This window comes from Phyllobates terribilis, unplaced genomic scaffold, assembly GCF_046119375.1.
Source record: "Phyllobates terribilis strain yellow unplaced genomic scaffold, ASM4611937v1 Scaffold_9__5_contigs__length_417890890, whole genome shotgun sequence".
In the NCBI taxonomy this organism is placed as follows: domain Eukaryota; kingdom Metazoa; phylum Chordata; class Amphibia; order Anura; family Dendrobatidae; genus Phyllobates; species Phyllobates terribilis.
Genome location: NW_027362769.1, coordinates 208,737,640 through 208,747,363, shown reverse-complemented (window position 1 = coordinate 208,747,363; position 9,724 = coordinate 208,737,640).

The following is a 9,724-nucleotide window of genomic DNA, read 5'->3' as shown; positions in this document are numbered from 1 at the left end:
CGAACTGTTCGCCAATCTCAAATTCGAGCTGTTTGGGCGGTGTTCGAGCCGATCGGCGAACACGAACAATTTGAGAAAAATTCGGCTGTTCGAGGTTATGTTCGATAACTGTTCGTGCACCAAAATCATAACTGGATTTTTTCTCAGTAATGATGAAAATTAATGTTAATACGCAGTTTGAGTGTACAGCGGGGCGGGGGGAGGGGCAGGGGATGGATCTCTGCAGGAACAATGAAGATCTCCATTTTTTTTTCTCTTTCCCGCATTTGCAGTGGGGAGGTGCAATCTGTCAGCCTATCAGCAGTGCACACACGGAGCGAAGTGCTTTTTTTCACACAAGCAAGGGCATGTGTCATTGGCAGTGTATGTCACATGTCCTTGCCCTATAAGACCAAGCCATTTTCCCCGTCGCCACCATTTTCTCACTGCTGCAGCTGCGTGTTAGACGGCACCGCTGTTGCTGTGTGCGCTATACCTTGTTAATTTCAAGCCAATTTTCGCACAAATCTACAGATAGCTTGGGAGTAGGGAATAGTTGTGATTGCAGTCCTTTTAAGGACTAGGTTACAGCATTTCCTACGACTTTTATCAGGCAGGTCTGTGCTCTTAAATAGATAGATTGTGGGAGTAAAGACTAATTGTAATTGGAGTCCTTTTCAGGACTAGGTTACATCAGTTCCTATCAGTTTTTGCCAGGCAGGTCTGTGCCAGTGCTGTGCAAGTTTTTTTCACAGCATTTGGCTGAATCTAGCAAAGCTAATCCTTTTTGGCCTATTGCAGAGTGTGTTAGTCAGTGGAGTAGCCTATCTGTGTTGCAAGATATACCACGTGTGTATAGAATACCAATTTTTTTACTGCACCTAGTGAAGTAAAATCTTTTGGGCATAGCATCATTCTATTAGTCCATCTATACTGACCTCCATCAGGTTGCAAACTGAATATAATTTTTTTCTGCATCTAGCTCTGAAAAAATATTTGGGCTTCTAGCAGTGTGTGGGACTTGGTCTATTAGTCCATCTATACTGACCTCCATCAGGTTGCAAATTAAAAATAATTTTTTTCTTCATTTAGCTCTGAAAAAATATTTGGGCTTCTAGCAGTGTGTGGGACTTGTTCTATTAGTCCTTCTATACTGACCTCCAGCAGGTTGCAAATTGAATATAATTTTTTTCTGCATCTAGCTCTGAAAAAATATTTGGGCTTCTAGCGGTGTGTGGGACTTGGTCTATTAGTCCATCTATACTGACCTCCATCAGGTTGCAAATTAAAAATAATTTTTTTCTGCATCTAGCTCTGAAAAAATATTTGGGCTTCTAGCAGTGTGTGGGACTTGGTCTATTAGTCCATCTATACTGACCTCCATCAGGTTGCAAATTAAAAATAATTTTTTTCTTCATTTATCTCTGAAAAAATATTTGGGCTTCTAGCAGCGTGTGGGACTTGTTCTATTAGTCCATCTATACTGACCTCCATCAGGTTGCAAATTAAAAATAATTTTTTTCTGCATCTAGCTCTGAAAAAATATTTGGGCTTCTAGCAGTGTGTGGGACTTGGTCTATTAGTCCATCTATACTGACCTCCATCAGGTTGCAAATTAAAAATAATTTTTTTCTGCATCTAGCTCTGAAAAAATATTTGGGCTTCTAGCAGTGTGTGGGACTTGGTCTATTAGTCCATCTATACTGACCTCCATCAGGTTGCAAATTAAAAATAATTTTTTTCTTCTTTTATCTCTGAAAAAATATTTGGGCTTCTAGCAGCGTGTGGGACTTGTTCTATTAGTCCATCTATACTGACCTCCATCAGGTTGCAAATTAAAAATAATTTTTTTCTGCATCTAGCTCTGAAAAAATATTTGGGCTTCTAGCAGTGTGTGGGACTTGGTCTATTAGTCCATCTATACTGACCTCCATCAGGTTGCAAATTAAAAATAATTTTTTTCTGCATCTAGCTCTGAAAAAATATTTGGGCTTCTAGCAGTGTGTGGGACTTGGTCTATTAGTCCATCTATACTGACCTCCATCAGGTTGCAAATTGAATTAAAAAATTTTCTGCATCTAGCTCTGAAAAAATATTTGGGCTTCTAGCGGTGTGTGGGACTTGGTCTATTAGTCCATCTATACTGACCTCCATCAGGTTGCAAATTAAAAATAATTTTTTTCTGCATCTAGCTCTGAAAAAATATTTGGGCTTCTAGCAGTGTGTGGGACTTGGTCTATTAGTCCATCTATACTGACCTCCATCAGGTTGCAAATTAAAAATAATTTTTTTCTTCATTTAGCTCTGAAAAAATATTTGGGCTTCTAGCAGTGTGTGGGACTTGTTCTATTAGTCCTTCTATACTGACCTCCAGCAGGTTGCAAATTGAATATAATTTTTTTCTGCATCTAGCTCTGAAAAAATATTTGGGCTTCTAGCGGTGTGTGGGACTTGGTCTATTAGTCCATCTATACTGACCTCCATCAGGTTGCAAATTAAAAATAATTTTTTTCTGCATCTAGCTCTGAAAAAATATTTGGGCTTCTAGCAGTGTGTGGGACTTGGTCTATTAGTCCATCTATACTGACCTCCATCAGGTTGCAAATTAAAAATAATTTTTTTCTTCATTTATCTCTGAAAAAATATTTGGGCTTCTAGCAGCGTGTGGGACTTGTTCTATTAGTCCATCTATACTGACCTCCATCAGGTTGCAAATTAAAAATAATTTTTTTCTGCATCTAGCTCTGAAAAAATATTTGGGCTTCTAGCAGTGTGTGGGACTTGGTCTATTAGTCCATCTATACTGACCTCCATCAGGTTGCAAATTAAAAATAATTTTTTTCTTCATTTATCTCTGAAAAAATATTTGGGCTTCTAGCAGCGTGTGGGACTTGTTCTATTAGTCCATCTATACTGACCTCCATCAGGTTGCAAATTAAAAATAATTTTTTTCTGCATCTAGCTCTGAAAAAATATTTGGGCTTCTAGCAGTGTGTGGGACTTGGTCTATTAGTCCATCTATACTGACCTCCATCAGGTTGCAAATTAAAAATAATATTTTTCTGCATCTAGCTCTGAAAAAATATTTGGGCTTCTAGCAGTGTGTGGGACTTGGTCTATTAGTCCATCTATACTGACCTCCATCAGGTTGCAAATTAAAAATAATTTTTTTCTGCATCTAGCTCTGAAAAAATATTTGGGCTTCTAGCAGTGTGTGGGACTTGGTCTATTAGTCCATCTATACTGACCTCCATCAGGTTGCAAATTAAAAATAATATTTTTCTGCATCTAGCTCTGAAAAAATATTTGGGCTTCTAGCAGTGTGTGGGACTTGGTCTATTAGTCCATCTATACTGACCTCCATCAGGTTGCAAATTAAAAATAATTTTTTTCTGCATCTAGCTCTGAAAAAATATTTGGGCTTCTAGCAGTGTGTGGGACTTGGTCTATTAGTCCATCTATACTGACCTCCATCAGGTTGCAAATTGAATAAAAAAATGTTCTGCATCTAGCTCTGAAAAAATATTTGGGCTTCTAGCGGTGTGTGGGACTTGGTCTATTAGTCCATCTATACTGACCTCCATCAGGTTGCAAATTAAAAATAATTTTTTTCTGCATCTAACCCAGCCAATAGTTTTGGCCTAATACCACAGTTTGGCCACTCAGCTCTGCTCGGTTACCATCCATTGTTTTTTTGTGCAAACAACTCCAGAGTTGTGAATTAGTTAACCACCAAAATGAGTGGAAAAAGGCCTGCTGCTGGTGGAAAGGGGAATAGGCGTGTTGGGAAGGGGAAAAAAGGTTGTGTCCGTGGGGTAGGTGCAGAAGAAAGACCATCTTCCAGCCAAACTAAAATGTCTACTTCTTTTAGCGGACAATGTGATAAGATCCCTTTCTTACGGCCACGCCAATCGCTACAAATTCCAGATGAGGCACAAAAACAGCAGGTGCTTCAACGGATATCAAGTGCTCCTTTAAGTGGGCTCTCCTCCACATCAACTTCAACATCACAAATACTCCAGTCCTCAAAGGTGTCACCCAAATCGCACTTGCTTCCTCACAGCTCCCAAATCTCCAGCTGCCCGTCTGAGTATGAGGTAGAACAGATGGTTGAGTCTGCAGAGCTGTTTACTCATACTATAGCCTGGGAATCAGAGGTCGACTCCAGCGCTTCTGTGAATCCAGACGAGGAAATGATCTGCACTGATGCCCAGAATCTTTATGAGTCGGATCCAGGACCAGACGCAGAAGGTTCTGACCATAATGTAGACCCTCATTCCCAAACTGTAACTCCTGTTGGTGGAGACAATGAGGAAGACGATGATAATGACGCGCCCTGGGCCTGTGTCGCGCTGCGTTGCGCACGCGGGAGCTTACCCGGAGCCGGATCTCTTGAGGGTTGTAGTCTCGTGGCGGCGACCCGGTCCGTGCCCAGGGAGTCAAACTGAGCGGCGATGTATCGGCGGTAGATGTTGTACGACTACGCCACCCGTTGAATGCAGCTATGGAGCTGCCGCTGCAGGACAGTCCGCTGAGGCCGGTGGATGGATGGTGCAGCGTAGATGGTATAACCCCCAACGGGAGGGGTATGGCCTCAGGGCAGCAGATGTGGATGATGGGGGTAGCAGGAACCACTCAGAGACGGTGCGGTGTAATTCAGGGTCTTTACTGGTAACAACGATAGACCCTCCCGGAGTACTTGCTAGTGAACGGGGCCTGGTCAGTCCTTGAGCAGATGGGATCTCCCCTGGCCAGGCGGAGTTGTAGGCCTCCCAAACTGACTGTACTCTTCTGGCTACCTTGCTAGAAGCGGATATAAGTAGCCCACGTCCCTGAGTGTACCGTGTGGTGCTCACCCGTATGGCCGGTGACTCGGGGCCTTCTAATGGCTTCCGCTCCACGATGGCGGTGCTGGTCCCATGCGTGTGACCGTGCCTTCGGGTTTCTGGGCCTGAGGACCTGAAATCCCCTGCCGGTCGGCTTCTGCTGCTGGGTAAGAGTTAGTCCCCACAGCCTCGGACGCCGGGTCCGGTAAGAAAGCTTCTCAGTCAGGGCGAGCTCTGCAGCTGCCAGCCCCTGACTTGTAGTAGTATTGCTCCCACTGAGCTTCTGCTGTTTCTTCCTGTGACTGTTTCTTGTCTCTACTCTCCTTGACTGCTAACCCTGCTTCAGCCCCGGGTTTATATAAGGGAAGTTCTTCCCCTCCCAAGACTGGGCAGGAGGTGTGGCATGCACAGGATCCCTGACCAAAGGACCTCCCACCTGCTCTCAGACATAATATCTCTATCACTGTGGCAACCAGACCCCTGGGGTGTCACAATAAGACTCAAATACCTGATTGGAGCGACAACTTTAGTTTTTTGTCAGGGCAGGAACAGGTTGGCTCTGAGGACGACGGGTGTGATAACGCACAGGGTGATGATGATGAGGTCGGAGATCCCACTTACTGTCAACCCACAGTCAGCCAAGAGATGAGGTCAGCAGAGGAGGTGGAGGAAGATGCTAGTGACGACGAGGTCAGGTTGCGCCTTCCTGGACAGAGACATAGTACTGGAAGCACGTCAACAACTGCATCCTCAAACACAACTCTGCCTCTCACCACAAGACGTGGTGGCTCTTCAGGTCGCATGGGTGCTAAGCCTTGCATAGCCTGGGCATTTTTTCAGATCGATAAAGATGACCCAACTCGTGTTATCTGTAACATTTGTCAGCAAAAGCTAAGTAGAGGCCAAAAAATACATAGTTTGAGTACTTCATGCATGAACCGGCACATGGACATGAAGCATAAGTTGCAGTGGGAAGCTCAGTGTGCTACAATGCGGTCTAGCCGGCCGGGCCAACCACCGTCTGCCATATCTTGTGCATCCGCGGCCTCTTCATCCTCTGTGACTGGGGGGACAGCAGTCACACCTGTTTTGGGGCGCAGACCTGCCACCTCTTTACCCGCAACAGCCAGCGTGATTGGCAGGTCATCATTTTCTTTGGAGGTGGTAACACCAGCTGGTCTTGAGCGCTGTCCGACATCGATAGCACCACCTTTGGATCAAGGCAACCTAACATGTCCGCCTGCATCTTCCTCACAGACCGTCAGTTTGCCGGGGACACCCTTATCAACCCCGTCTAAGCACAATAGCCAGCCCTCGGTCCCTCAGATGTGGACAAGTAAAAGACCATTTCCTCCTAGCCATGAGAAAGCTAAGAGGTTGAATTTCACCATCTGCAAGCTCTTGGCTACAGAAATGCTGCCTTTCCGCCTGGTGGACACAGAGGATTTTTGAGACCTTATGTCCGTCGCAGTGCCCCAGTACCAGATGCCCAGTCGGCACTACTTCTCAAAGAAAGGTGTGCCTGCGCTCCACCAGCATGTCGCACACAACATCACCGCTTCTTTGAGAAACTCTGTGTGTGACAGGGTGCATTTCACCACAGACACTTGGACGAGTAGGCATGGACAGGGGCGTTACATGTCGCTGACTGGGCACTGGGTAACTATGGTGACAGCAGGACAAGGGGCTGCTGTCCAAGTCTTGCCGTCCCCACGAGTTGTGCGTCAATCCTCTTTATGTCATTTTTCCTCCACTGCTTCTGCCTCCTCAACCTCCTCTCGGTCTTCCACCTGCACCCAAAGCCTGTCTGGTCATGCCACAAGCTTTCTAACTGCGCAGAAGGGATCCTGCACACCTCCTTACTATGCTGGCAGTAGGGCTCAACGTCATCAGGCGGTTTTTACATTGAAATGTCTGGGAAATGTGAGTCACACAGCTGAGGAGTTGTGGTCAGCTCTGGAGAACCAATTTCATGAATGGTTGTCTCCACTGGACCTGAAACCAGGGAAGGCCGTGTGCGACAATGCTGCAAACCTGGGTGCGGCCCTTCGCCGGGGCAATGTCACACACGTGCATTGTATGGCTCACGTGTTGAACCTGGTTGTCCAGCAATTTTTAGCCCACTATCCCAGACTAGATGGCCTTCTGCAGAGGGCACGGTCGCTGTGTGCTCACTTCCGCCGTTCGCATCCCGCAGCTCAGCGACTTACATCTCTACAGAAGTCGTTGGGCCTGCCACTTCACCGGCTAAAATGCGATGTGCCTACCCGGTGGAATTCAACTCTGCACATGTTGCAGCGACTGTGGCAGCACCGACAAGCCCTGGTGCAATACGTTCTGACGTATAGCCTGGGCCAACGAGATTCAGAGGTGGGGCAAATCACGCTGGAGGAGTGGTCTCAGATCAGGGACCTATGCACCCTTCTGCACAGTTTTGAAATGGCGACGAAGATGTTTAGTGCTGACGATGCCATTATCAGCATGACTATTCCGGTGATTTACATGCTGGAGCACATGTTAAACAGAATTCGGAGTCAGGTGGTGGCACAAGAGGAGGTGGAGGAAGTAGAGGAGGAGGAGTTGTATGCGGAAGGGCTAACATCTGCAAGGTCCAGACGGTCGGCAGCACCAAGGCGGCAGGCATGTGAGGGTGGGGGAGATGATTTTACCAGGGCGCATGGTAGCAGCCAAACTAGTGAGGAAGGTGCAGGAGCCCAGGAAGAAGTGGAGGACGAACTGATGGAAGACTCATCAGATGAGGGAGACCTTGATCACATTTCTGTTGTGCGAGGTTGGGGGGAGAGGACAGAGGAAGGAAGCATGATTGCTACCTCGCCACCAACACAACAGGGACTTGGTGCTCCTGGATGCGCAACACACATGAGTGCCTTCTTGCTGCACTACCTGCAACATGACCCTCGAATTGTGAGAATTAGAAATAATCCTGACTACTGGGTTGCCACACTGTTAGATCCCCGGTACAAAAGTAAATTTGCAGAAATTATTCCTGCCATAGAAAGGGATGCACGCATGCAGGAGTATCAGCAGAGACTGTTGCAGAATCTTACATGTGCTTTTCCACAAAATACCAGTGGTGCACGTAGTGAATCTCACAGTTCCAACTTGCCAACCGTGGGACCGTCAAGTGTTCAGCACTCAAACCGTAACAGAACCACAGTATCTGCTGGTAACATCAATTTTGCGGAATCATTTCACCACTTTTTTAGCCCATCCTTTGCAAGGCCACAGGAGACAAGAAGTCTGACACATAGTCAACGCCTAGAGACGATGGTACAGGAGTATCTCCAAGTAAACATTGAAGCCACGACTGTGTCACTGGACCCTTGCTCTTTTTGGGCTTCCAATCTGGATAAATGGCCGGAGCTAGCCACTTACGCCTTGGAGATCTTGTCATGCCCCGCAGCCAGCGTTCTGTCTGAACGTGTGTTCAGCGCTGCTGGTGGTGTGCTGACAGATAAGCGCACGCGGCTCTCCACTGATAATGTAGACAGACTCACGTTCATAAAGATGAACAAATCATGGATCCGAAACGACTTTTCTACCCCTGTGTCATCCTGGGGAGAGTAAAAGCTTGATGATTGGTTAAAATCACCCTACCAACCATTTTAAGCTTTCAAATTACTAATCATGTTTATCTGTATCTTGACTGGAAAATAATTTGGGCTTTGTAGCAGTGTGCAGCACTGATCCTATTAGGCCATCTATAATAAGCTTCACCAGATTTAAAATTAAAAATAATTTTTAGCTGCATCTAGCCCGGAAAATAATTTTGGGGCTCCGAGATGCGCAAGACACATAAGTGCCTTCTTGCTGCACTACCTGCAGCATGACCCTCATATTGTCAGAATTCGAAGTAATCATGACTACTGGGTTGCCACACTCTTAGATCCCCCAAACTTTTCGATCAACCTTTTCATTTTAATAAAGACCAAAAAAATGGTCATTTTTGAAATTATAAGCATTAGCAGGTTGTTAGAAACTGAAATCAAACAGTTTTCAACTCAAAACTTTATTCTAGGTGATGTTACATTTTCACATAGGACCCCTTGTTCGAAAGGAGCTTCTGAACTCTCTCGTCCATTGAATTTGTCAGGTTTTGGATGGTTTCTGCTTCAATTGTTTTGCATGAGGACAGAATACCCTCCCAGAGCTGTTGCTTAGATGTGAACTGCCTCCCGCCATCATAGACACTCCTTTTAATGATGCTCCAAAGGTTCTGAATGGGGTAGAGGTCAGGGGAGCATGGGGGTCACACCATAAGTTTGTCCCCTTTTATGCCCATATCAGCCAGAGATGCAGATGTTTTATGTGCAGCATGAGATGGTGCATTATCATGCAGAAAAATGATCTTGCTGTGAAATACACGGTTCTTCTTCTTGAACCATGGCAGGAAGTGCTGTTTGAGAAAATCCACATACATTATGGAGTTCATCTTTAGCGCCTTCAGGGATCCTAAAGGGGCCGACAATCTCTCTCCCCATGATTCCAGCCCAAAACATTACTCCACCTCCTCCTTGTTGGCGCTGTAGCCGTGTTTGCGTGGGGTGTCCATCAACCAGCCATCCTCCACTCCATTCATCTGGACCATCGAGCGCTGCACGGCACTCATCCGTGAACAAAACAGTTTTGAAATCAGTCTTCATGTAATGTTTGGCCCACTGGAGCCGTTTCTGCTTGTGTGAAGTGGATAGAGGAGGTCGACAGGATGGCATATGCACAGCTGCAAACCTCTGAAGGACCCTGCATCTTGTTGTTCGGGGGACGTTGGAGGCACAAGCAGCTTCAAAAACTTGTCTGCTGCTATGACAAGGCTTTTTTGCAGCTGCTGTTTCAACCTGACGTAATTGCCTGTAGGAAAGAGTCCTCAATTTGCCCTTATCAGCACGCACACGTGTGTA